Genomic DNA, 25,001 nt, shown 5'->3' with positions numbered 1-25,001 from the left:
CTCCTCCCATCCTTAGCCTTAGCCATACACCAGGGAAAGTCAGGGCGAGGCATGCGTGCGGCAATTAGTGAAGAGCCAATATAGGGATGGTAGTTGAGACAGGGTGACACTAGACCAGACTAGGAGGTCTCCCCTTCCCCTAGAGTCTGGGCTCCCTTTTCCTCTTCCCTTTGTGTTGCACTAAGTCTTTCCCACACCTAGCATGACACCAATATGGCACTCCTTCCCTTCTGAGCTTAGCATTGTGCCTCAAAATTAGTTTTCGACCACATATGGGGTATCGGCGTACACAGGAGAAATTGAAAAACAAATTGTATGGTCAATTTCTCCTGTTACCTTTGTGAAAATAATAAAAAATGGGGCTAAAAGAACACTTTTGTGGGAACATTTTCACAGTTCAACGTTATAAACTTCTGTGAAGCATCTGGGGGTTGAATGTGCTCACCACACACCTAAGTACATTCCTTGAAGGGTCTAGTTTCCAAAATGGCATCACTTGTGGGGTGTTTCCACTGTTTAGGCATATCAAGGGCTGTCCAAACCCGACATGGAGTCCGCTCTCGATTACAGACAATTTTGCGTTCAAACAGTCAAGCGATTCTCCTTCCCTTCCGAGCCCTGCTGTGCCCCCAAACAGTAGTTTTCGCCCACATATTGGGTATCGGCGTGCTCAGGAGAAATTGTACAACAAATTCTGGGGTCCATTCTCTCCTGTTACCCTTGTGAAAATAAAAAATGTTTGGGTCTAAATAAAATTTTTGTGAAATAAAGTTAAAGGGATATTCCCATCTCCAAGATCCTATCACAATATGTAGTAGATGTAATAATAATAATAATATTAGCAAATACCTACAATTAGAAATGTAGTATATTTTTTCTGATTCGCTATGTCTCTTTCCTCATGTGCAGGCATCGCAGGACCTTATCAAATAAATTTTACCATTATCATGAAGTACAATATGTCACGAAAAAAACACTCAGAATCAGTGGGATTCGTTGAAGCCTTCCAGATTTATTACCTCATAAAGTGACAGTGGTCAGAATTGTAAAATTTAGCCTGGTAATGAAGGTGAAAACAGGGGTGGGGAGTGAAGGAGGACCTATCAGGAGGTTGGACTCTTATCTAAAGACATGGCTGTAATGGCGCTTTGAAGTGGATTAAATTATGTTTTTGAAAAAATCTGTTTTGCCGTTATTTTATAATCAGCCAGGGAAGTTTTATGCTAATGAGACTTAAATGCATTGGGCTTCTCCTGCCTGTGTTTTGTCTGAGTTTTTGGGTTAGGAGTCTATCAGCATGGCACATCTAAAATTGGCAATCTTTGCCCACTTCCTTGCAATCAGGGCTGTGGAGTCGGTAAGCCAAACCTCGTACTACTCAATTTCTATGACACCGACTTCAACTCCGACTCCCTCATACACGGCTCATGTTTAAGTGATAAATTTACTGTAGCACAGAGTAATCTCAGCTAAAAGTCTAGACCCTTAGATCAGGAATAGGACAGACATTTATAGGACATTTCATACCTTTCCCAAATTCTTATGAACACAATATTCCCCATAAGCTGCATTGAACTACTGTACCCAATTTATTATATATCTTAGGAGTTGGAGTCGGTCCACTTTATACCGACTCCAACTCCACCAAAATGGGCTCCGACTCCAACTCCACAGCTCAGGGCTCAGGCTGGTTCAATCCAAAACTTTGATCTTCTTCATGTGAAGCAATTCTTTTGTTGATTTAGGTTTAGGGTTGTTACACTAAAATTCCTCATCTTTTTAACAGAAGCCACAAGGTTTTGTTTCAAAATTGACTGATATTTGAAACTGTTCATAATTCCTCCTTGACTAAATCCCAGTTCCAGCTGTCCAAAAACAGTCCTAAAGCATAATGCTGCCTCCACCATGCTTCACTGTAGGTATGGTGTTCTTTTGGTGATGTGCAGTGTTGGCTTTACGTCAAACATACCTTTTGGCATTATGGCAAAAAAGTTCAACGTTGGTCTCCTCAGACTATAATACGTTTATCCACATACTTTTTTTCAGAAGAGATGTAAGTTTTGGCAAAAAACAGCTGGGTACATACAGGTACTGACTGTATATACATATGTGACCACTGGCCATACTACTGACTGTATATACGTGTGACCACTGGCAATACTACTGACTGAATATACGTGTGACCACTGGCCATACTACTGACTGTATATACGTGTGACCACTGGCCATACTACTAACTGTATATACGTGTGACCACTGGCCATACTACTGACTGTATATACGTGACCACTGGCCATACTACTGACTGTATATACGTGTGACCACTGGCCATACTACTGACTGTATATACGTGTGACCACTGGCCATACTACTGACTGTATATACACATTTGACCACTAGTGGTCATACATGTGTATGCCGTCAATAGTATGGCCAGTGGTCACACGTATATACAGTCAGTAGTATGGCCAGTGGTCACACGTATATACAGTCAGTAGTATGGCCAGTGGTCACACGTATATACAGTCAGTAGTATGGCCAGTGGTCACATGTATATACAGTCAGTAGTATGGCCAGTGGTCACATGTATATACAGTCAGTAGTATGGCCAGTGGTCACATGTATACCGTGACTACAGTGAGGAGAATGGCTGTACTACTGCCCACTGACAGGTCTGTGTCCTCCCTTCCCATCACGCAGGACAGCTGTGGCACAGTGGCAGAGCTCATCCACAGCGCGTGTAGCAGGGCAGTGGCGGTGACGAGGACCGGGCAGTGGCGGTGACGAGGAAAGGGCAGTGGCGAGGACCGGGCAGTGGTGGTGACGCCGCTCGCGCTCTGCAGCTAGGTTGCGCCGCTCCGGCCGGTACTGCGCATGCTGCAGGTGCACGGCTCCTCCATCTTATGCTCCGCACACAGCAGCCTCCTCATAAATAACGCGGCACGTCCCGGCGCTCGTTCATTTCCGTCTCGTAGCGGGAAGCATCGCCCTATAGACGGCTGTTATCCAGCGAGAGTCGCAGCCCTCCGCCATCATGCTGCACGTCTGAGGAGACCTTGACGTTTTACACCTTAGAAAATGGATGTTGACTGTGCTGCTCGCATCTGAGGAGATCCAGGGAGTGAGCGCCGCGGGGTGAGTGGCGCCTTCTCTATTTCGGGGCTGTTCCCGGTGAGGTTTCTCCGGGGATCGCGTTCGGTTTGCGGTTTCTATTTCTGGTTGATTATTCTGCCGGGCACATAACTGCTGCTGAGCCCGGAGGCTGTTGTCATGGCCAGAGAACTCCATAAAGTTTTATGGATTTGAAGATGTGCCGCAAGGAGTGCTGGGAGTTGTAGTCCATTGATATAATGCTTAGGTTGCTGGATGTGGCTGTTGCTGTTATGGCTGCTCAGGCCAATCACTGATCCTCCATCGGGGGCCTGAGTGTGAGCTGTGTGTGGACTGCAGAGCCTGGGGAGAAGAAGAATGTGTATGTGCACAGCGGCTATACTATGGTAGCACGTCCATATACCCTGCATCATGGCCCGGGGACTGTACCGGCACCTCTGTGGGCCCAGGAGCTGTACCAGCACCCAGGGAAAGTGCTGGGCCCAGGACATATGGGGGGACCCACTCCCCATCGAGGACACTGACACGCCATGTGGCCTGTGAGTCCCGGGCCCCCCTCATATACTTCTCACTCCTCGTTCCCCGCCGCCCCAGTCTCTTAAGCGTCTTCTAACTCTCTGTCTTCTAACTCTCTGTGACGTCTCAGGGCAGAGGGAGCGATGACATCACTACAGAGCGCTCCCTGTGCTGAGCAGTGCAGAGAGTCAGAAGACGCTGAGGAAAACGGAGCAGCGGGGGACGAGGAGAGGTGAGTATTTGATTTATATTTATGTATGGAGCATTATACTGGGCCCATTAGACTGTATGGAGCATTAGACTGGGCCCATTAGACTGTATGGAGCATTAGACTGGACCCATTAGACTGTATAGAGCATTAGACTGGGCCCATTAGACTGTATGGAGCATTAGACTGGGCCCATTAGACTGTATGGAGCATTAGACTGGGCCCATTAGACTGTATGGAGCATTATACGGGGCCCATTATACTGTATGGAGGACTATGTGGTGCCCATTATACTGTATGGAGGACTATGTGGTGCCCATTATACTGTATGGAGGACTATGTGGGGCCCATAATACTGTATGGAGGACTATGTGGGGCCCATAATACTGTATGGAGGACTATGTGGGGCCCATAATACTGTATGGAGGACTATGTGGGGCCATTATGGTGGCTCAGTGGTTAGCACGGCAGCCTTGTAGCACTGGGGTCCTGGGTTCAAATCCCACCAAGGACAACATCTGCAAGCAGTTTGTATGTTCTCCCCGTGTTTGCGTCAGTTTCCTCTCTGTTCTCCGCTTTCCTCCCACACTCCAAAAACATACTGATAGGGAATGTAGATTGTGAGCCCCAATGGGGACACTGGCCATAATGTCTGTAAAGCGCTGTGGCATTAATGGCGCTATATTAATGAGTAGAGTAAAAATAAATTATACTGTATGGAGGAAATGTGGGGCCCATTATACTGTATGGAGGACTATATTGTATGGTGTAAAATGAAAACATTTGAATCTCCCCAGGACACGCACTGTGCACTGCGAGGATTTGCAGGTTTCTGAGCTATTGTAGAATTTACATTAGATATCACTCATGTAATGTAAGAAGTAGGTGAAATCTTTGGTTTTGCACTATACCTATATTTCTCTGCCGTTTCTGTGCGTCATGAGTTGTGGTATGTGCTAGAGGGGCCCACTGAGACTCTTTCGCCCTGGGCCCACAAAAACCTTGATCCGAAGCACTGGATTGGAGTGGGCCCAGGGCTGTACCAATGTAAACAGGTTACTGGGATGGAAAACGCAGACAAGGACAAGGTAGAGGTAACCAACTTAACTATCTATTTTCTAAACACAGATATAAGGAGCGGGTAACTTTGTAGGAAGTAAATTATTTAAATGCAGGATATTAAGAGTATACAGTATTAGCATAGATGACAATATACACACTAACGCTTGCAGCAGGAATCCTTTACTTAGCTACTTCTGAGCAGGTGTGACATTCAGTCCTCTTCCTCTCTGAAGAGACAATTTGCATATTCATTACAATAAGAACGCCACTAAAATGGTTCTCTAACATGGTTCACTTAAGTTATAGGTGCTGATGGGGGGTCACCTCTATTAACCGCTAGGCCGCAAGTCCTTCTAACAAAGCCAAGTACTGCTCTATGGGCCCTCCTTACATTGGCCAGCCCCAGACTGTACCATACGTCCGCATTAGAAGGAACTGCCCAATTCACTCGCGCCTCCTGACCACTACAGCGGACGTCCACATCTGAATTGGGCACTGTACCTAGTCTTCGGTGCTTTAGTTCCGCAGGGTTCCGTCTGAACAGTAGGTGGCAGTCACTGGTCATATGCCTCACAGCGCTGGGGACTCTCCTCTTCTACGGCATACCCCCTTACACCAGCACCTCTGTAGGCAGTGGGCCCTGGGCTCTCTGGAGAGGGTAGGTCTGGGGGCTGTATCAGCACCTCTGTAGTGGGTAGGCCCTGGGCTCTCTGGAGAGGGTAGACCCTGGGGGCTGTATCAGCACCTCTGTAGTGGGTGGGCCCTGGGCTCTCTGGAGGGGGTAGGTCTGGGGGCTGTATCAGCACCTCTGTAGTGGGTGGGCCCTGGGCTCTCTGGAGAGGGTAGGTCTGGGGGCTGTATCAGCACCTCTGTAGTGGGTGGGCCCTGGGCTCTCTGGAGAGGGTAGACCTGGGGGCTGTATCAGCACCTCTGTAGTGGGTGGGCCCTGGGCTCTCTGGAGAGGGTAGACCTGGGGGCTGTATCAGCACCTTTGTAGTGGGTGAGCCCAAGGCTCTCTGGAGAGGGTAGGTCTGGGGGCTGTATCCGCACCTCTGTAGTGGGTGGGCCCTGGGTTCTCTGGAGAGCGTAGACCTGGGGGCTGTATCAGCACCTTTTGTAGTGGGTGAGTCCAGGGCTCTCTGGAGAGGATAGGTCTGGGGGCTGTATCAGCACCTCTTTTGGAAGCTCTACCAGCACTTCTGTAAGGGGGTTGCGGGGACTTCTGTATGCCTGTTGGTGGGCCGTCTCGCCTGTTGCTGGGCTTGGTGCTATACTATCCCGTCTATATGTGGACTGTATGCGAAGAACTGTGTGGCTGTAGGTGACGTTTCTCTTCAATTTATTGCTGCAGAAATGCTGTAAATAATTGCGAATGACTGGAAATCAATGTGACTTATGCAAATTCAGTGGGGAAATGAAAGGTCCTTTAATGCATAGGACACAATACATTGTGCTTTCACCTTACTTGGGCATTTGGGAATTACATAAACTTCTATTATTGGAAATGGAATCTCTTCCATACAGCAGTTTTACCTGTCTGCTGAATACTGGCAGCAGTAACCAGTGGCCTGTGCTCTGCTGACTGGTGCACGGCCTCCTGTATTATGTAGCCGCTCGTAATTATACATTCGGGTAAATACAGTTAGGTCCATATATATTTGGACAGAGACAACATTTTTCTAATTTTGGTTCTAGACATTACCACAATGAATTTTAAACAAAACAATTCAGATGCAGTTGAAGTTCAGACTTTCAGCTTTCATTTGAGGGTATCCACATTAAAATTGGATGAAGGGTTTAGGAGTTTCAGCTTCTTAACATGTGCCACCCTGTTTTTAAAGGGACCAAAAGTAATTGGACAGATTAAATAATTGTAAATAAAATGTTCATTTCTAGTACTTGGTTGAAAACCCTTTGTGGCAATGACTGCCTGAAGTCTTGAACTCATGGACATCACCAGACGCTGTGTTTCCTCCTTTTTGATGCTCTGCCAGGCCTTCACTGCGGTGGTTTTCAGTTGCTGTTTGTTTGTGGGCCTTTGTGTCTGAAGTTTAGTCTTTAACAAGTGAAATGCATGCTCAATTGGGTTGAGATCAGGTGACTGACTTGGCCATTCAAGAATATTCCACTTTGCTTTAATAAACTCCTGGGTTGCTTTGGCTTTATGTTTTGGGTCATTGTCCATCTGTAGTATGAAACAACGACCAATCAGTTTGGCTGCATTTGGCTGGATCTGAGCACACAGTATGGCTCTGAATACATCAGAATTCATTCGGCTGCTTCTGTCCTGTGTCACAGCATCAATAAACGCTAGTGACCCAGTGCCACTGGCAACCATGCATGCCCAAGCCATCACACTGCCTCCGCCGTGTTTTACAGATGATGTGGTATGCTTTGGATCATGAGCTGTACCACGCCTTCACCATACTTTTCTCATTCCATCATTGTGGTAGAGGTTGATCTTGGTTTCATCTGTCCAAAGAATGTTCTTCCAGAACTGTGCTGGCTTTTTTAGATGTTTTTTAGCAAAGTCCAGTCTAGCCTTTTTATTCTTGATGCTTATGAGTGGCTTGCACCGTGCAGTGAACCCTCTGTATTTACTTTCATGCAGTCTTCTCTTTATGGTAGATTTGGATATTGATACGCCTACCTCCTGGAGAGTGGTGGTCACTTGGTTGGCTGTTGTGAAGGGGTTTCTCTTCACCATGGAGATTATTCTGCGATCATCCACCACTGTTGTCTTCCGTGGGGGCCCAGGTCTTTTTGCATTGATGAGTTCACCAGTGCTTGCTTTCTTTCTCAGGATGTACCAAACTGTAGATTTTGCCACTCCTAATATTGTAGCAATTTCTCGGATGGGTTTTTTCTGTTTTTGCAGCTTTAGGATGGCTTGTTTCACCTGCATGGAGAGCTCCTTTGACCACATGTTTACTTTCAGAGCAAAACCTTCCAAATGCAAGCACCACACCTCAAATCAACTCCAGGCCTTTTATCTGCTTAATTGAGAATGTCATAACGAAGGGATTGCCCACACCTGTCCATGAAATAGCCTTGGAGTCAATTGTCCAATTACTTTTGGTCCCTTTAAAAACAGGATGGCACATGTTAAGGAGCTGAAACTCCTAAACCCTTCATCCAATTTTAATGTGGATACCCTCAAATGAAAGCTGAAAGTCTGAACTTCAACTGCATCTGAATTGTTTTGTTTAAAATTCATTGTGGTAATGTCTAGAACCAAAATTAGAAAAATGTTGTCTCTGTCCAAATATATATGGACCTAACTGTATGGGCACAATAATTCAGACTTCCCACAAGAGGATCATTCCAGGAGCCAATTCTCGTAGTGGCAGTAAGATCTCATAGATGTGAATAGGAAGTAAATGTGAACTTGGAGCTGGATGTGTGAGGCCTTATTCAGACTTCCATTTTTCCCGTACATGTTCTAGACATCTTTTATGCATTAATACATAATATCTTCTAATATATACGTTTTACACAAATCAGTTTCTTTTTTTTATGACTGTGGTCCTGATTTATGAAGACCCTCATCATGCCAGTCATGATGAATCCGGGCCTATGGGCATTGCATCTGACAAGTGGCATGAGCCTCATCACAAATCAGTGATGAGGAGTAAGACTTCTGGCTTAAGGTATGCCACAACTCGCCATGAATTAGGAGAGCGGGCTCTGTCACGCCCCTGGCTTTGCTCATTTTTACGGAGGTGGATATGAAATCGTCAAATCCAAAAAATGTTTGCGCTACTCTGTTGTGCAAAAACGTTGTGTTTGTTTTTTTTTTTTTTTTTTTAAAAGCGATTTATGCCAGAATTCTGTTGTAATAGGCTTACTGAATAGCGGCTTGTGCATGTCGATGGGTATGTGGAGGATTTTTTTTTTGTGCGTGCGAGAAAAAACTGATGACACATTGATGGTAAAAACAGGCTCACCGAACAAAATTGGATCCAGTAAAATGGATGTGTGAATGAGGCTTAAACCCTTTACCCCCGAAGGTGGTTTGCACGTTAATGACCGGGCCAATTTTTACAATTCTGACCACTGTCACTTTATGAGGTAATTACTCTGGAACGCTTCAACGTATCCCACTGATTCTGAGGTAATTTTTTCATGACATATTGTACTTCATGATTGTGGTAAAATTTATTTGACATGACTTGTGTTTATTTGTGAAAAAATTGGAAATTTTGCAAACCTTTTGCAATTTTCAAGCTTTGAATTTTCATGCCCTGAAATCAGAGAGATATGTCACACAAAATAGTTAATAAATAACATTTCCCACATGGCTACTTTACATCAGCACAATTTTGGAACAAAAGTGTTTTTTTTTTTTTGTTAGAAATTTAAAAGGGTTAAAAGTTGACCAGCGATTTCAAAATTTTCCAACAAAATCTACAAAACCATTTTTTAGGGACCACATCACATTTGAAGTGACTTTGAAGGGTCTATATGACAGAACATACAAAAAGTGACACCATTCTAAAAACTGCACCCCCTCAAGGTGCTCAAAACCACATTAAAAAAGTTTATTAACCCTTCAGGTGCTTCACAGGAATTTTGGAATGTGGAAGAAAACAATGAACATTTAACTTTTTTTCACAAAAATGTTACTTTAGACCAGGGGTCTCAAACACGCAGCCCTTCAGGCTGCTTCATGCGGCCCGCAGGCACCATAGACCCCGATCGCAGCCCGGTCCAGGAGCTGCCGGCAGCTGCGCTTCAGTTCAGTGTACACTGTGTTCCAAATTATTATGCAAAAATTGTTTAGGAGTGATAAGGTAAGAATTTTTTTGTTTGTCAGTTAAACTCATTGATGGTGATGTGTGTCAGGGCTCTTTATATCACTGTAAGCAATTGCAGACACCTGTGCTAATTAGTTTGGCAGGTGTGTCCAATGAAAGGCAAGACTACTTAAGAAGGGAAAGAAAAAGGATGTGTCGGCTGCTGAGAAGCAACAAATTGTGGAGTGTTTAGGTCAAGGCATGACTACAATCAACATTGCCAAGACACTTCATCCTGATCATCGCACAATCAAGAAGTATGTAGCTGATTCACAGTACACACGTGTGCGTGCTGATAAGGGAAAATTGAGGACTCTTTCCTACAGGCAATTACGTCAGGTTAAAAGAGCAGCGGCAAAAAAGCCTTGTCATAGCAGCAGACAAGATTTTGAAGCTGCTGGTGCCTCCAACGTCCCCCGAACAACAAGATGCAGGGTCCTTCAGAGGTTTGCAGCTGTGCGTAAGCCATCCTGTCGACCTCCTCTATCCACTGTACACAAGCAGAAACGGCTCCAGTGGGCCAAACAATACATGAAAACTGACTTCAAAACTGTTTTGTTCACGGATGAGTGCCGTGCAACGCTCGATGGTCCAGATGGATGGAGTGGAGGATGGCTGGTTGATGGACACCCCATGCAAACACGGCTACGGCGCCAACAAGGAGGAGGTGGAGTAATGTTTTGGGCTGGAATCATGGGGAGAGAGATTGTCGGCCCCTTTAGGATCCCTGAAGGGGTAAAGATGAACTCCATAATGTATGTTGAGTTTCTCAAACAGCACTTCCTGCCATGGTTTAAGGAGAAGAACCGTGCATTCCGCAGCAAGATCATTTTGATGCATGATAATGCCCCGTCTCATGCTGCAGATAACACATCTGCATCTCTGGCTGCTATGGGCATAAAAGGGGACAAACTTATGGTGTAGCCTCCATGCTCCCCTGACCTCAACCCTATTGAGAACCTCTGGAGCATCATCAAAAGGAGTGTCTATGATGGCGGGAGGCAGTTCACATCTAAGCAACAGCTCTGGGAGGGTATTCTGTCCTCATGCAAAACAGTTGAAGCAGAAACCATCCAAAACCTGACAAATTCAATGGACGAGAGAGTTCAGAAGCTCCTTTCGAACAAGGGGTCATATGTGCAAATGTAACATTACCTAGAATAAAGTTTTGAGTTGAAAACTGTTTGATTTCAGTTTATAATAACCTGCTAATGCTTATAAATTCAAAAATAACCATTTTTTTGTTCTTTATTAAAATGAAAAGGTTAAACTCTGCTGTGCATAGTAACTTGGAACATGCATTTTGAGTGTTTTATTTTTTTTTTAAATATACTGTTATCATAGGCAGTTTGTACAAAAACCTTTCAATTGTACTCTAATAGTTATTTGACTGGAAACTTACAATGACTGCAATTCATATAGGTAATTTGGGAAAATCTGAGAAAATATTATTTGCATAATAATTTGGAACACAGTGTACTGCCGCGCAGAGACCGGCTCTCTGCACAGCAATAACAGTGGCAGCCGCCGGCCTATCAGAGGCTAGCAGCTGACATCTGCGTCCCTGTCCTGCAGCGTATGACGTCACTGACACGTGCAGATGTCAGCTGCTGGCCTCTGATAGGCCGACGGCTGGCACTGGTATTGCTGTGCAGAGAGCCGGTCTCTGCGCGGCAATACACTGAACTGAAGCGCAGCTCCTGGACCGGGCCGCGATCGGGGTCTATGGTGCCTGCGGGCCACAGGTGCAGAAAGGACGCCGAGGGAACGGAGGACAGGTGAGGAGAATTTTTTTTTTTTTTCTCCTGTATGTGTAGAATGGCACAAGGGACCGTCCTAAAAGATGGGGACCGTCCTAAAAGATGGGGACCGTCCTAAAAGATGGGGACCAGGCTGGGGACCGTCCTAAAAGATGGGGACCAGGCTGGGGACAGTCCTAAAAGATGGGGACCAGGCTGGGGACAGTCCTAAAAGATGGGGACCAGGCTGGGGACAGTCCTAAAACATGGGACCCAGGCTGGGGACAGTCCTAAAACATGGGACCCAGGCTGGGGACAGTCCTAAAACATGGGACCCAGGCTGGGGACAGTCCTAAAACATGGGACCCAGGCTGGGGACAGTCCTAAAACATGGGACCCAGGCTGGGGACAGTCCTAAAACATGGGACCCAGGCTGGGGACAGTCCTAAAACATGGGGACCAGGCTGGGGACAGTCCTAAAACATGGGGACCAGGCTGGGGACAGTCCTAAAACATGGAGACCAGGCTGGGGACATTACTACAAGAGGGGGACCAGGATGGGGCATTACTGCAAGACGAGGACATATCTACAATATAGGGACCGGTATGTGACATTACAACAATATGGAATATTACGACAAGATGGGGGACATTACAAGATGCAGACCAGGGTGGGGCACATTACTACAAGATTTTGGCCGAAAAACTTCAAAAATAAAGCATGAAAAAATATTTTGCCACTAAAAATGCTGCTTTATATCTAAATTAAAGTAAACAAAAAAAATGCATGTTTTATTATCGCCACATCCATAACGACCCAAGCTATAAAAAAATAAAACAGTAAAAATGTTCAAAAGGTGTATAGAAAAAAAAATGTTATCACTAAAAAATGTCACTTTGTCCTGCAAAGACTGCGCCCCCCCAAATTAAATTTTTTTCCGTGTGCGGCCCATATACCCAGCCGAGTTTGAGACTCCTGCTTTAGACCCAATTTTTTTTTTGCGAGGGTAACCGCAAAAAATGGACCATAAAATTTGTTGTGCAATTTCTTCTGAGCGCGCCGATACCCCATATGTGGGGGAAAACCACTGTTTTAGCACTCTGAAGGGAAGGAGCACCATTTGACTTTTTGAATGTAAAATTTGCTTGAATAATTAGCGGACGCCGTGTCGTGTTTGGGGAGCCCATGATGTGCCTAAACAGTGGAAACCCCCCACAAGTAACCCCATTTTGAAACTAGTCCCCTTAAGGAGCTTATCTAGATGTGTGACGAGCACTTTGAACCCCCAGGTGTTTCACAAAAGTTTATAATGTAGAACTGTGAAAATAACTTTTTGAGGCACAGTGTAAAGCTCAGAAGGGAAGAAGCGCCATATTGGAGTTCAGATTTTGCTGGACTGGTTTGACGGTGCCATGTCACATTGGCAGAGCTTCTGAGGTGCCAGAACATCAGAAACCCCCCATAAGTGACATCATTTTACAAACTACACCTCTCAGTGAATTCATCTAGGGGTGCAGTGAGCATGTTGACACCACATATGCCACACAGAATTTTACATCATTGGGCCGTGCAGAAAGAATAATTACATTTTTACTACCAAAATTTAGTTTTAGACCCAGATTTTACATTTTCACACTGGGAAATGGGTAAAAATGGCACCAAAATTTGTCACACAATTTTTGCTGAATGTAGAAATACCCCATATGTGGCTGTACAGTACTGCTTAGCCACGCGGTGAGACTTGGGAGGGACAGAGCGCTATCTGCCTCCTGGAGCGCAGATTTTCCTAGAATAGTATGCAGACCCCATACACAGAGCTCATACTTAATTCAGATGAGCTCCCGAGGGATCCATTCACTATAATGAGGAAGCAGAGTAAGGCCTCTTTCACATGTCAGTGTGTCCGGTACGTGTGGTGACAGTTCCAACACGCAGATCCAGTCAAATGAATGGGTCTGTGCACATGTCAGTGTGTTTCCATGGACTGTGTGCCCGTGGGCAAAACACCTTGACATGTCCATTTTTAGCGCTGCACGGGCCGCAAAACGTCTCACACGGATGACATCCGTGAGTCATCAGTGTGACATGTACCGGTGCCCAGGAATTAATGTACAGTTAGCGCTTTTCTCAAGCGCCGGTTGCTGAACTCTGCCCTCATCATTGTCCCCTGCTTGCGCTGCGATCAGCGCGAGCAAGGGGCAATGATGAGTAGTATTCTACTCCTGGTGTAAAAATAAGAATAAAATAAAAAAAATCTTTATATTCTCCTGTCCGAAGATATCCACCTGACCGCTCACGTAGAGGATCCGCTGAAAATGACTCGCTCCAGCGAGTGGGCCACAGAGTTGCGCTGAGCTCAGTGAGTGACCGGACACCACTCACTGAGCGCAGCTAAAGAGTCGCTCGCTGAAGCGAGTCATTCTCCCCGGCTCCTCGGCATGAGCAGTCAGATGGGTTACAGCGGACATTCTTTGGACAGGTGAGTGTAAGGATTTTTTTATTTTATTCCTATTTTTACACCAGAACACAGTGGGAGCAGAATACTATTCTCAACATTGACCCTTGCTTGCGCTGATCGCAGCGCCGGCAGGGGACAAATATGAGGGCAGTGTTCAGCACCCGGCGCTTGGGAACAGCACTAACTGTACCGTTGATTCCCAGGTACCGGCACATGTGCTCCTGATGCGGCACACGTATGCCACACAGGTGCACACGGACATGGATATGTCCGGAATTGTTTTTTCCGGTACCGGAAATTTCAAAAGGTGTGAATCCGGCCTTACTCTGGACTCCGTCTGGCCTTTGTTTAATGGTGTCCTTTTTTTCAGAGGTTCACAACTGTGGCTGACGGCACTTTTATGCATGCCTAATAAAAAGACTGACACCGTGGGATCACCGGCCAGACGGCGTCCATGGTTCCTCCATCTGCCTCATTACAAGGAATCTTCCGCCAGAGGTCCCATCTGAATCACGTATTTCACAGATTTACACGGAAACCCCGCTGTAACCGCTCAGCGCAGAATAAATGTGAGCCGAGCCTTACTGCGATCTTTGGGAGGCTGAATGAACAAATCAGCAGCAGTTCAATAAGTTTATTTATTTACGCTGTTCCTTGTGCAGTATAAGTGATTAGATGACTTTATTCTTTGGATCGGTGCGATTAAAGCGATACCAATATTTATATCGGGTTTTTATGTTTGGCTACTGTCACACACTAAAAAACTTTTTTTTTTTTGCATCACCATATTTTGAGAGCTATAATTTTTCCATATTTCGACCGACAGAATCATGTAAGGACTTGTTTTTTGCAGGAAAAGTTGATGTTTTTATTGGTACCATTTTCCGGCACGTGACAATTTTTGATCGCTTTCTATTGCGATTTTTGGGAGGCAAAAGAAATAAAAAACAACAATTCAGGAAAATTTTTTTTATGCTATTCCATGTGTGGTAAAAATGATAAGGCCGCTTTATTCTTTGGGTCAGTACATTTACAGCGATACTACATTTAGATTTGTTTTTTTTTTTTGTTTGGCGGTTTTACACGATAAAAACTTATATAGAAAAAATTTTTTTTTCTTGTATCGCTTTATTCTGAGAGCTACAACTTTTTTTTTTATTTTCTGGCTGATGGAGTTGTATGGCTGCTTATTTTTTTCGGGACAAGATGATGTTTTTCTTCCAGGCCTGGTCAGACCTATCCAGGCAGCGGGGGTTCCCTGCCTCAGCTGAAGCAGTGTCCTGAAGTGCCACTGCTGGGCCCTATAGGCCTTGAGGGTGAGTGAAGGAGTGCAGCCATGCACCACACATTGGAGTCGATCCAGGCAGCGGGGGTTCCCTGCCTAGGTTGGAGTCGTGTCCGGAAGCACCGCCACTGGATCCCGGGGCCTTGAGGCGAAGGAGTGCAGCCGCTGCACCGCTCTGTTGTGCCGGGCTTCCGGGCGTCCTACTGCGCAAAACAAAAAAAAAGTTTCAAAAATTGTAAAATTGTGCTGATGTAAAGTAGACGTGTGGGAAATGTTCTTTATTAACTATTTTGTGTGACATATCGCTCTGATTTAAGGGCATAAGAATTCAAAGTTTGAAACTTGCAAAATTTTTGCTAACTTTCAAAAATAAACGCATGTCATATTGAAGAAATTTTACCGCTATCATGAAGCACAATATGTCACGAATAAACAATCTCAGAATCAGTGGGATCCGTTGAAGTGTTCCAGAGTTATTACCACATAAAGTGACAGTGGTCAGAGTTGTAAAAATTGGTCTGGTCATTTATGTGCAAGCAGCCTTTGGGGGTAAAGGGGTTAAAGGGTTAGTCCGAAACCCAAAAGTAAATTTCAATTAATAAGTCTTTAAAAACTAATAAATTTTGTAATTCAAGTCATGGTAAAATTCCCTACCATTCATTCTGTCCTGCAGCTTGGGGTCCTGTTTATTTTACCCACTTCTTATGACTGCTCATTTGAGAATCCCAGTGCATGATGGAATACTCAAACAAATCATCATATGCTGGCTGAAAATGCTGTCACTCCCCTTTGTGCCCTGAAACGATGCGTCATCGAAGTGGAGAGGGTTTGGACATTCCAATGCTCCCCTTGCTTTGTTTGTTGTCCTGAAAAGAAGCGTCATCAGTGACGCTCGTTTCAGGAGCTAGTCCCTGCGATGTCTCCCTTGTGCAAGGTCTCCCCCAGCGCCCTGTGCGATGAGCAGTGTCCAGTTTGTTGTCTGCTTAGCTGAATAGTAATAAGCCTGCTCTGCTTACAGTCAGAAATAAAATACAAAAGTGTAATTATGAAATATGAGTGATTACTTCAAGAAGTTGTTCAGTACTTTACAAAAATCCTTAGGGGCCCCGGGGGGATACATTGGGGGGGTAATCTAACTAGCTTACGTTGCAGATACTACCTGTGAGCGGCGCTATCCTTGGCCGCTCACAGGCATCACGTGACCCCGCGCTGACATCACGACAAGTGAGGCATGACTCAGCACTGGGGTCGCCGCGGTGGCTGCTGGGTTGTGGGCGGGGTTACCCCCCGCGTCACACCCAGCATCCACCATGAGCTTTCCCAATGAATGGGGAGAGGCAGAGTGTGCGGTGGATGCCGGGTGTGACGCGGCGGGGGGGGGGGGGTAACCCCCGCCTACAGCCTGGCATCCACCGTGGAACGCGGAAGACAGAGACCCCCGGCTGCTGCCAGCACTTGTCGTGACATCAGTGGATGTCAGAGCCGGCTGCAGCCGGGGGTCACGTGATGCCTGTGAGCAGCCAGTGATAGCGCCTCTCACAGGCAGTATCTGCAACGTAAGCTAATTACTAAAATCTTTATGCGCCCTGGGGGAATACATTGGGGGGGAGGGGTAATCTAAAGTACTGGACAACGCCTTTCATGATTCAATATCTGTTCATTTGTCCCCAAAAAAATTGATTTCAGTGATAAAAACTGACATCCTACCAAGTTTGAGCATGGTCTACTGCTTCTTGGTTGGTTCTTTTGCACAGTATAAAAATAGTAAAAACTTTATAAATATATGCCATTACAAGAAAGATTTGAGTGGAAACTGAATTGCAAACAGGGCTGTGGAGTTGGTGCCCATTTTGATGGAGTCGTAGTTAGAGTCGGTATAAAATGGACTGACTCCGACTTCTAAAATATATAATAAATTGGGTACAGTAGTTCAATGCAGTTTGTGAGGAATATTTTTTCATAAGAATTTGAGAAAGTTATGAAATGTCCTATAAGGCTGCGTGCCCACTATGCGTTTTTCAAGCGTTTTTGCCGCGGACTTTCCGCAGCGAAAACGCTTAAAAACCGCTTGGTAATACATGCCCCATGGTCCCCAATGATAATCTGCATGTGCTCTGCACATGCTGCGGAAATTTCCGCTGCTTATTATCATTGCGGAAAAATACGCAGCATGTCCATTAATTTTGCGGACACGCAGCGTAATCTCCGCCATTAACTTGCATTGGACCGCGTGACATCCGCATGACTACATCTGTACATGCGGCTATCACACGGTTCAATGTGCGGATGGTACCCAGGTCTGGAGAAGAAGAGACTCTCATCCAGACCTGGGTACCATAGAACCTGTTAAAAAAAGAATTTAAAATAAAAAATAAAGATTATACTCACCTTCTGATGTCCTCCCGGTGTTTTCTCCCCTCCGTCTGGTCTGCTGTATGGGTCGCGGTGTTGAGAAGGACCTGCCATGACGTCATTGAGTCATGTGACTTGTCACATGACTCAATGATGTCACCGCAGGTCCTTCACACCACCGTGAGCCGCCCAAGACACCGGACGCAGCGGAGAAAACACCGGAAGGACATCGGAAGGTGAGTATAATCTTTTTTTTTTTTTTTTAACTAACTTGGTCACACTACTATAAATCCATGCCGGTTGCATGGATTTATATAATGTGAACAAGTTGTCAAGCATTTTTCCAAGTGATGCTAAAATCGCTTGGAAAGCGCTTGATAACCCGCATGCAAAAATGCATGCAAAAAACGCTTGACAAACGCTTCTACCTGGCGGGAAAAACGCATGTAAAAACCGCATGCGTTTTTCCTGCCAGGGAGAAGCGGAAAAAATATGCAGCATTTCTTTATCGTGGGCACATAGCCTAAATGTCTATCCTATTCCTGAGCTAAGGGTCTAGACTTTTAGCTGAGAAAAATGTGTCCTACCGTAAATTTATCACTTAGACATGAGCCATGTATGTTGGAGTTGGTTTCGGTGTCATTGAAATTGAGGAGTCGGAGTCGAAGGTTTGGCTTACTGACTCCACAGCCCTGTTGGCAAAGGAGTATGTGATGGTTTAGGAGGCACCGTGAAACGTCTTGCAGCTCAGGCTAGCCTCCAAAAACCATATTTAGACCAAATCTTAACACCCATGCAACTTTTCAACTGGAGTGAGAAAAATATTTCTAACATCCAGTTCATGTACTGTACAAACTAGCACTACGAAGAAGAGGGGAGTTTGTTAAAACATCGGTTTCTGGAAGCAGAACCCATCAAAGGGACTCCTCGATACACACTGTCATTCCATGTAGTGAAACAGAAATAAAAACAAGGATCTTTTCATTCAGTAACAACCGTGAAGTCCATGAAGTGATTGAAGATGGCACAAGATTGGCAATGGATGACATAACTGGTTATGTGACCTGTGAAAATGATCTGCACTGCTGGCTAATGCACTCTGCAAAGATTATGACAATGAAGAAGTGGAATATATTCTCAATAATATATTCTATAGCATATATATGTAGCTACCAAACACATTAGACCCGCTTCTGCTAACAGTTTTTACCAGAATTCTGGTGTAAATCTGCTTCATATGTTGAGACTTTTTTTTTTTTTTTTTTAACGTTGCATCTGTTAAGAGCCCTGAAGAAGAAAAAGACCTCCCCTCTCTTCTCCAAAATTACGAAACGCCCTGATGTCCGGTCTGCAAGGTTTACTATATTTAGGCGTAATCTCTCCAGTTCCAGAAGCATAAAGAAGCAGGGGTTATTACACTCGGCTTTTTCTTATAGAAAAAAACAAGTGGCATCCACACAATTGTAATTAACTTGAAACCTCTGAACAAATACATTGTTTACAGGAGGTTCAAGATGGAGTCCATCAAGTCTACGGTCCCCCTGATAGGGCAGAACTTTGTCATGGCAACCATCGATTTAGAGAACTCTTATTATCATGTCCTCATCCATCCTACTGGAAATTTTTAGGGTTTGTGGTGACCCAAGGAAGACAAGTACTGCACTTCAAATTCAACGTCTTGCCATTTGGAATATTGGCAGATCATCTGGCAGATCATGGCAGGAGTCATAGCTTTCATCAGGAGAGAAAAATCCTTTCAAATTGGGATGGATCCCCAGAATCCCTCAACTGAAAGATTCCAGTACCCGGTTGGGTAAAATCTTCTCTGACCTAGTGGCTCAATCCAGGTAACCTAAAGAGGAGTCACCTGGATTCAGAACCCTCTATCAACTATAACAGTGGCTGCCAGCAGAAGAGGATTGGGGAGCCCATCATCTCCCAATCAGCTAGCGATCCTCCAATTTCAGAGAGATGAAGGTGGTAGAGGAATCACTCAAATCGGCAACATGTATAATTCAGGGCACCCACGTAAGGATCTACTCTGACAACATGACCACGGTTGCTCATCTCCGTCATGATGGAAGCATGGAGACCTAAAAATCTCAACAAGAATCTTCTCTTGGGCATAAGAACATCTGCTCTCCCATAAGCGGCTCGGCCAACATCCAAGCTGACTTTCCGAGAAGAAGAGATGTACATCCAGGCGAATGGAGTTTAAATTTAGAAGTCTACCAAATGCTAACCAAAAGATGGGGTTATCCAAAGCAGATCTTTTTGCAAGTCACCGGAATGCAAAAGTGGATCAGTACTTCTCCCTGAATCCAAACGATGCTTGCCTAGACATGGACTCGTTCATGGAAATTCAAACTAGCTTACGCATTTCTGACAATTCCGGTCCTACCAAGGACACTACAAAAGATAAGAACCTAGAATGTCAGGGTACTCTTAATAGCACCTCTCTGGCCAAAGGAAAGTTGGTTTGGCACCTTGAACAACTTGAGACTAGAAGGGTCCAATCTACCACCCTGACCCCTAAAGCGTGTGTCTGGCTTCTTGGCTTCTGAGTTCGCAATGCTGAAAACTAAAAACCTCTCAGATGGTCATACAGACCCTTCAGAAGAGTAGAAAACCAGTGACATGTCATTTATCATAAAATATGGAAAACATTTGTGACTTGGTGTGCACCTAGTCCTTCAGACCCCCCCCGTCATCCGGACGTCGCCCTGATCCTAGACTACCTTGCAAGAAGGTCTGGAAAAGGTGCTCAAACCTAGCAGCCTCAAGGTTCAGGTTGCAGCCCTAAGCTCATTTTTGACCAGAGCCTGGCAGAGCAACGCTGGGTAAAAGGTTCATGACTGCAGCTTCCCATCTGTGTCCAAGATTGACCAACCTAATTCCGTCCTGGGACCTAAATATCGTCCTTAAGGCTGTGTGCCCACGATGCGTTTTTAATGCGTTTCTGCAGCTGCGGAAACGCATTAAAAACGCATGGTAGAAGGGCAGCAATGTTCCCCAATGATAATCCGCATGTGCTGTGCACATGATGCGAAAATTTCCGCTGCGGATTATCATTGCGGAAAAAAACGCAGCACTACCAATTATTTTGCGACGTGCTGCGTTTTCGCCGCCATTGACTTGCATTAGAACGCGCCAATTCCGCAAGACTGCATCTGTACTTGCGTAATTGGCGCGTTCTAATGTGCGGATGGTACCCGGGTGTAGAGGAGAGGAGAGTCTCATCCACACCCAGGTACCATTAAAAAAGCTGTAAAAAAAGAATAAAATAAAAAATAAATGTATACTTACCTTCTGGCGGCCCGCGCTGCGCTCCTCCTTGCTTCCCGGCATTTCGCGGTGGATTGAAGGACCTGTGCTGATGTCAGTCATGTGACCGGTCACGCGACGCTGACATCTGCAGGTCTTTCAATCCACCGCTGCCGGCAGCCGGGATGGTGAAGCAAGAAAGTGCGGGCCATCGGAGGGTAAGTATACATTTTATTTTTTTAGTTTTAACCACTCTCTCGGGTCACACTATATAAATCCATGCCGTTTGCGTGGATTTATATAGTGTGACCTAGTTGTCACAAGCACTTTCCAAGTGATGCTAATCGCTTGGAAAGCGCTTGTCAATCCGCATGCGGAAATGCCAGTGAATAACGCTTCATTTCCGCATGTCCCTGGCAGGAAAACGCATGTACAATCCGCACCCTTGAACCCTTATCCTTGATAGAAATGGACAAACTATCCTGGAAAACAGCCTTCCTGGCAGGGCTGTGGAGTCGGAGTCGTGGAGTCTGTATAAAATGGACCAACTCCAACTCCCATAATATATATAATAAATTGGGTACAATAGTTCAATGCAGTTTGTGGAGAATATTTTTTCGTAAGAATTTGGGAAAGTTAGGAAATGTCCTATAAATGTCTATCCTATTCCTGATCTAAGGGTCTAGACTTTTAGCTGAGATGAATCCGTGTTACAGTATATTTATCACTTAAACATGAACCATGTATGAGGGAGTCGGAGTCGTGGAGTTGGATTCTGTGTCATGGAAATTGAGGAGTTGAACGTTTGGCCTACCGACTCCACAGCCCTGCTTCCTGGTAGCAATTACCACGACCACGAGAATGGGTGCACTTCAGGCCCTCTAAATCAATGAGCCCTATTTGAGATTTCTGGATGATTGACTTGCTCTCCGACTTGACCCATCCTTCTTGCCCAAAGTGGCTGAGTTTCACAGGTCACAGGAAATTATTATTCCCTCCTTCTGCCAAAATCCAGCAAATGATAAAGAGGAAGAGTTTTATTCTGTAGACGTACAAAGAGTGTACTTCAGTACCTCCAACAAACACAATCATGGAGGAGGAATCAGAATCTTTTTATCCAGCTCTATGGCCAAAATAAAGGGAAGAAGGCCTCCAAAAGGTACTGTTGAAAACTGGATCAAGAAAGCAATTTGCGAGACATATTAAAACCAGAACCTCTCGCCCCAGGAAAACTTACAGCTCACTCCATTAGAGCAGTGTTTGTCTCCTGGGCTGAGAAGGCAAGTGCTTCCATCGAGCAGAGCTGTTACCTGGTCCTCGGTCCATACCTTCTCCAAACATTCTAGACTAGATCTAATGTCTATCAAATATTTAGCCTTTGGGAGAAAAGTTCTCCAGGCTATTGTCCCTCCCTAACATTAGTCATTGGTATTTCTCCTGTGGTGCTGTCATGGAGGGCTATTGGAGAAACTAGAATTAGACTTACCAGTATTTCCGTTTCTAATATCCCTCCATTACAACACAGGTAATTTTTTCCCTTTCTTATTTCTTGTATTACTTTTAAACAGGGCTGTGGAGTCTGTGTCCATTTTGGTGGAGTCGGTATAAAATGGACCGACCCCGGCTCCTAAAATATATAATAAATTGGGTACAGTAGATCAATGCCGTATGTGGGGAATATTTTTTCATAAGAATTTGGGAAAGTTATGAAATGTCCTATAAATGTCTGTCCTATTCCTGATCTAAAGGTCTAGACTTTTAGCTGAGATGAAGCTGTGCTGCAACTTATGTACATAAGTAGTGAAGCTCCTCCTCTACAGATATGGGGGAAAAAAAACACACAGGGAAGGAATGCCTGCACTCATGTCAGAACTGCTGGAGTGAACAGGAAAGCAGGATTAAGAACAAAAAAAGAACAGGTTCTTGCTATTATAACTGATAATGCTTTAAACAGAAGTACAATTAAACTGACGAATGAGAATTATGAAGATGATGATGATAATAATGAACAGCAGCTATAAGAACATTTCAGATTCAGTATGTTGGAGATGGAAGGCCACAATCCTGTTCCCATAACGGAGGAACAAACAGATATGGCTGCAGAACAGCAAAATAATTCTTTACAATTAGATGATCTTATTGAAGCTGCTTCACACCTTTCTCCTATTCATCACATGCGCTGTGTTGTGCGCACGATGCAGCAGGCAGTAAGAGATAGTCTGCAAGAGCGACATGCTGCAACTCTGATTAGCAAAGTGAGGAAATTGGCTATTTATGCCAGAACCCCTAAAATTGATTCCATCTTGAAGAGATGTGCTGGAAAAGGGGCAATTGTGGAATTACAAAATGTTTTCCTTGCTCTCAAAGAAGTAAAAGAGTTCAATTGTTAATCAAAACTGACTGTGCACGAGGCAATTCCTTTATACCCTGAAATTGTTAGAGATGTTGCCCGTGTGATTACGGCTTTGCCTCCAACCCAAGTTAGTGCAGAGAGGTTGTTCTCTATTCTTAAAATAATTAGGTCAGATTTGAGGTCATCTATGAAGGAGGATCTAATGGAGGCGATACTATTTCTCAGAACAAATTCATAGACTGCACAAATGTTATTCAGTACGTTTTTGTTGAAAACTGTTTTTTTTTCTACTTACTGCATAGTAAATTCTAAATATGCAAAAGTTTTTTTTTTTTTATTCTAAAGTTGTATTCCAATAAATAGAACATACAATAATCAAGCTATTTAGATATATTTTATCATAATGATTAACCACTTCGCACCAGAGCCTGTTTTTGCCTTCGTGACCGGGCCAATTTTTTCAATTCTGACCACTGTCACTTTATGAAGTAATTACTCTGGAACGCTTCAACGTATTCCCCTGATTCTGAGATTGTTTGTTTTTTCGTGACATATTGTACTTCATGATAGTGGTAAAATTTCTTCGATATCACTTGCGTTTATTTGTGAAAAAATCGGAAATTTGGTGAAAATTTTGAAAATTTCGCAATTTTCAAACTTTGAATTTTCATGCCCTTAAATCAGAGAGATATGTCACACAAAATAGTTAATAACATTTCCCACATGTCTACTTTACATCAGCACAATTTTGGAACCAAATTTTTTTTTTGTTAGGGAGCTATAAGGGTTAAAAGTTGACCAGCGATTTCTCATTTTTCCAACAAAATTTACAAAAACATTTTTTTAGGGACCACATCACATTTGAAGTGACTTTGAGGGGTCTTTATGCCCACCATTCTAAAAAACTGCACCCCTCAAGGTGCTCAAAACCACATTCAAGAACTTTATTAACCCTTCAGGTGCTTCACAGGAATTTTTGAAATGTGGAAGAAAAAAATGAACATTTAACTTTTTTCACAAAAATGTTACTTTAGACCCAATTTTTTTTTATTTTCGCAGGGGTAACAGGAAAAAATGGATCCCAAAATTTGTTGTGCAATTTCCCCTGAGCACGCAGATACCCCATATGTGGGGAAAAAACACTGTTTGGGCGCACGGCAGGGTTCGGAAGGGAAGGAGCGCCATTTGACTTTTTGAATGTAAAATTTGCTTGAATAATTAGCGGACGCCATGTTGCATTTGGGGAGCCCCTGATGTGCCTAAACAGTGGAAACCCCCCCACAAGTGACACCAGTTTGGAAACTAGACCCCTCAGGGAGCGTATCTAGATGTGTGGTGAGCACCTTGAACCCCCAAATCCTTTACAGAAGTTTATAACATGGAGCCGTGAAAATAAAAAAAATAAACTTTTTCCACAAAAATTATGTTTTAGCCCCAATTTTTTTATTTTCACAAGGGTAAGAGGAGAAAATGGACCCCAAAAACTTTTGTGCAATTTCTCCTGAGTACGCCAATACCCCATATGTGGGGAAAATACAGTGTTTGGGTGCACGGCAGAGTTCAGAAAGGAAGGAGCACTGTGTGACTTTTTGAACGCAAAATCGGCTGGAATCGAGAGCAGATGCCATGTCGCGTTTGGAGAGCCCCTGATGTGCCTAAATAATGGAAACCCCCCACAAGTGACCCCATTTTGGAAACTACACCCCTCAAGGATTTTACCAAGGGGTATAGTTAACATTTTGAACCCAGAAGTATGACACAGAATTTGATAACATTATGTCATCATATTGAATAAGTTGTCATTAGTCTTGAGCCCAAGTGCTCGCTACTTGAGTTTGCATCGGGTACTCAGGTAT

At 44.4% G+C, this 25,001-nt stretch overlaps 1 protein-coding gene across 1 annotated transcript in view; it reads left to right on the top strand.

The window, feature by feature from the left end:
- Nucleotides 1–2,642: 2,642 nt before the first annotated feature.
- The window catches only part of GLRB (glycine receptor beta), a 175,234-nt gene continuing 152,875 nt past the window's right edge, over nucleotides 2,643–25,001 (top strand). Inside the window, exon 1 of the mRNA XM_073644903.1 lies at nucleotides 2,643–3,135. The gene's annotated coding sequence lies outside the window, so the exon portion shown is untranslated. The remainder of the gene's footprint in view (nucleotides 3,136–25,001) is intronic.

Source organism: Phyllobates terribilis, unplaced genomic scaffold, assembly GCF_046119375.1.
Source record: "Phyllobates terribilis strain yellow unplaced genomic scaffold, ASM4611937v1 Scaffold_1__5_contigs__length_1240528914, whole genome shotgun sequence".
Lineage (NCBI taxonomy): Eukaryota > Metazoa > Chordata > Amphibia > Anura > Dendrobatidae > Phyllobates > Phyllobates terribilis.
This window is presented reverse-complemented; position numbering and strand designations above follow the sequence as displayed.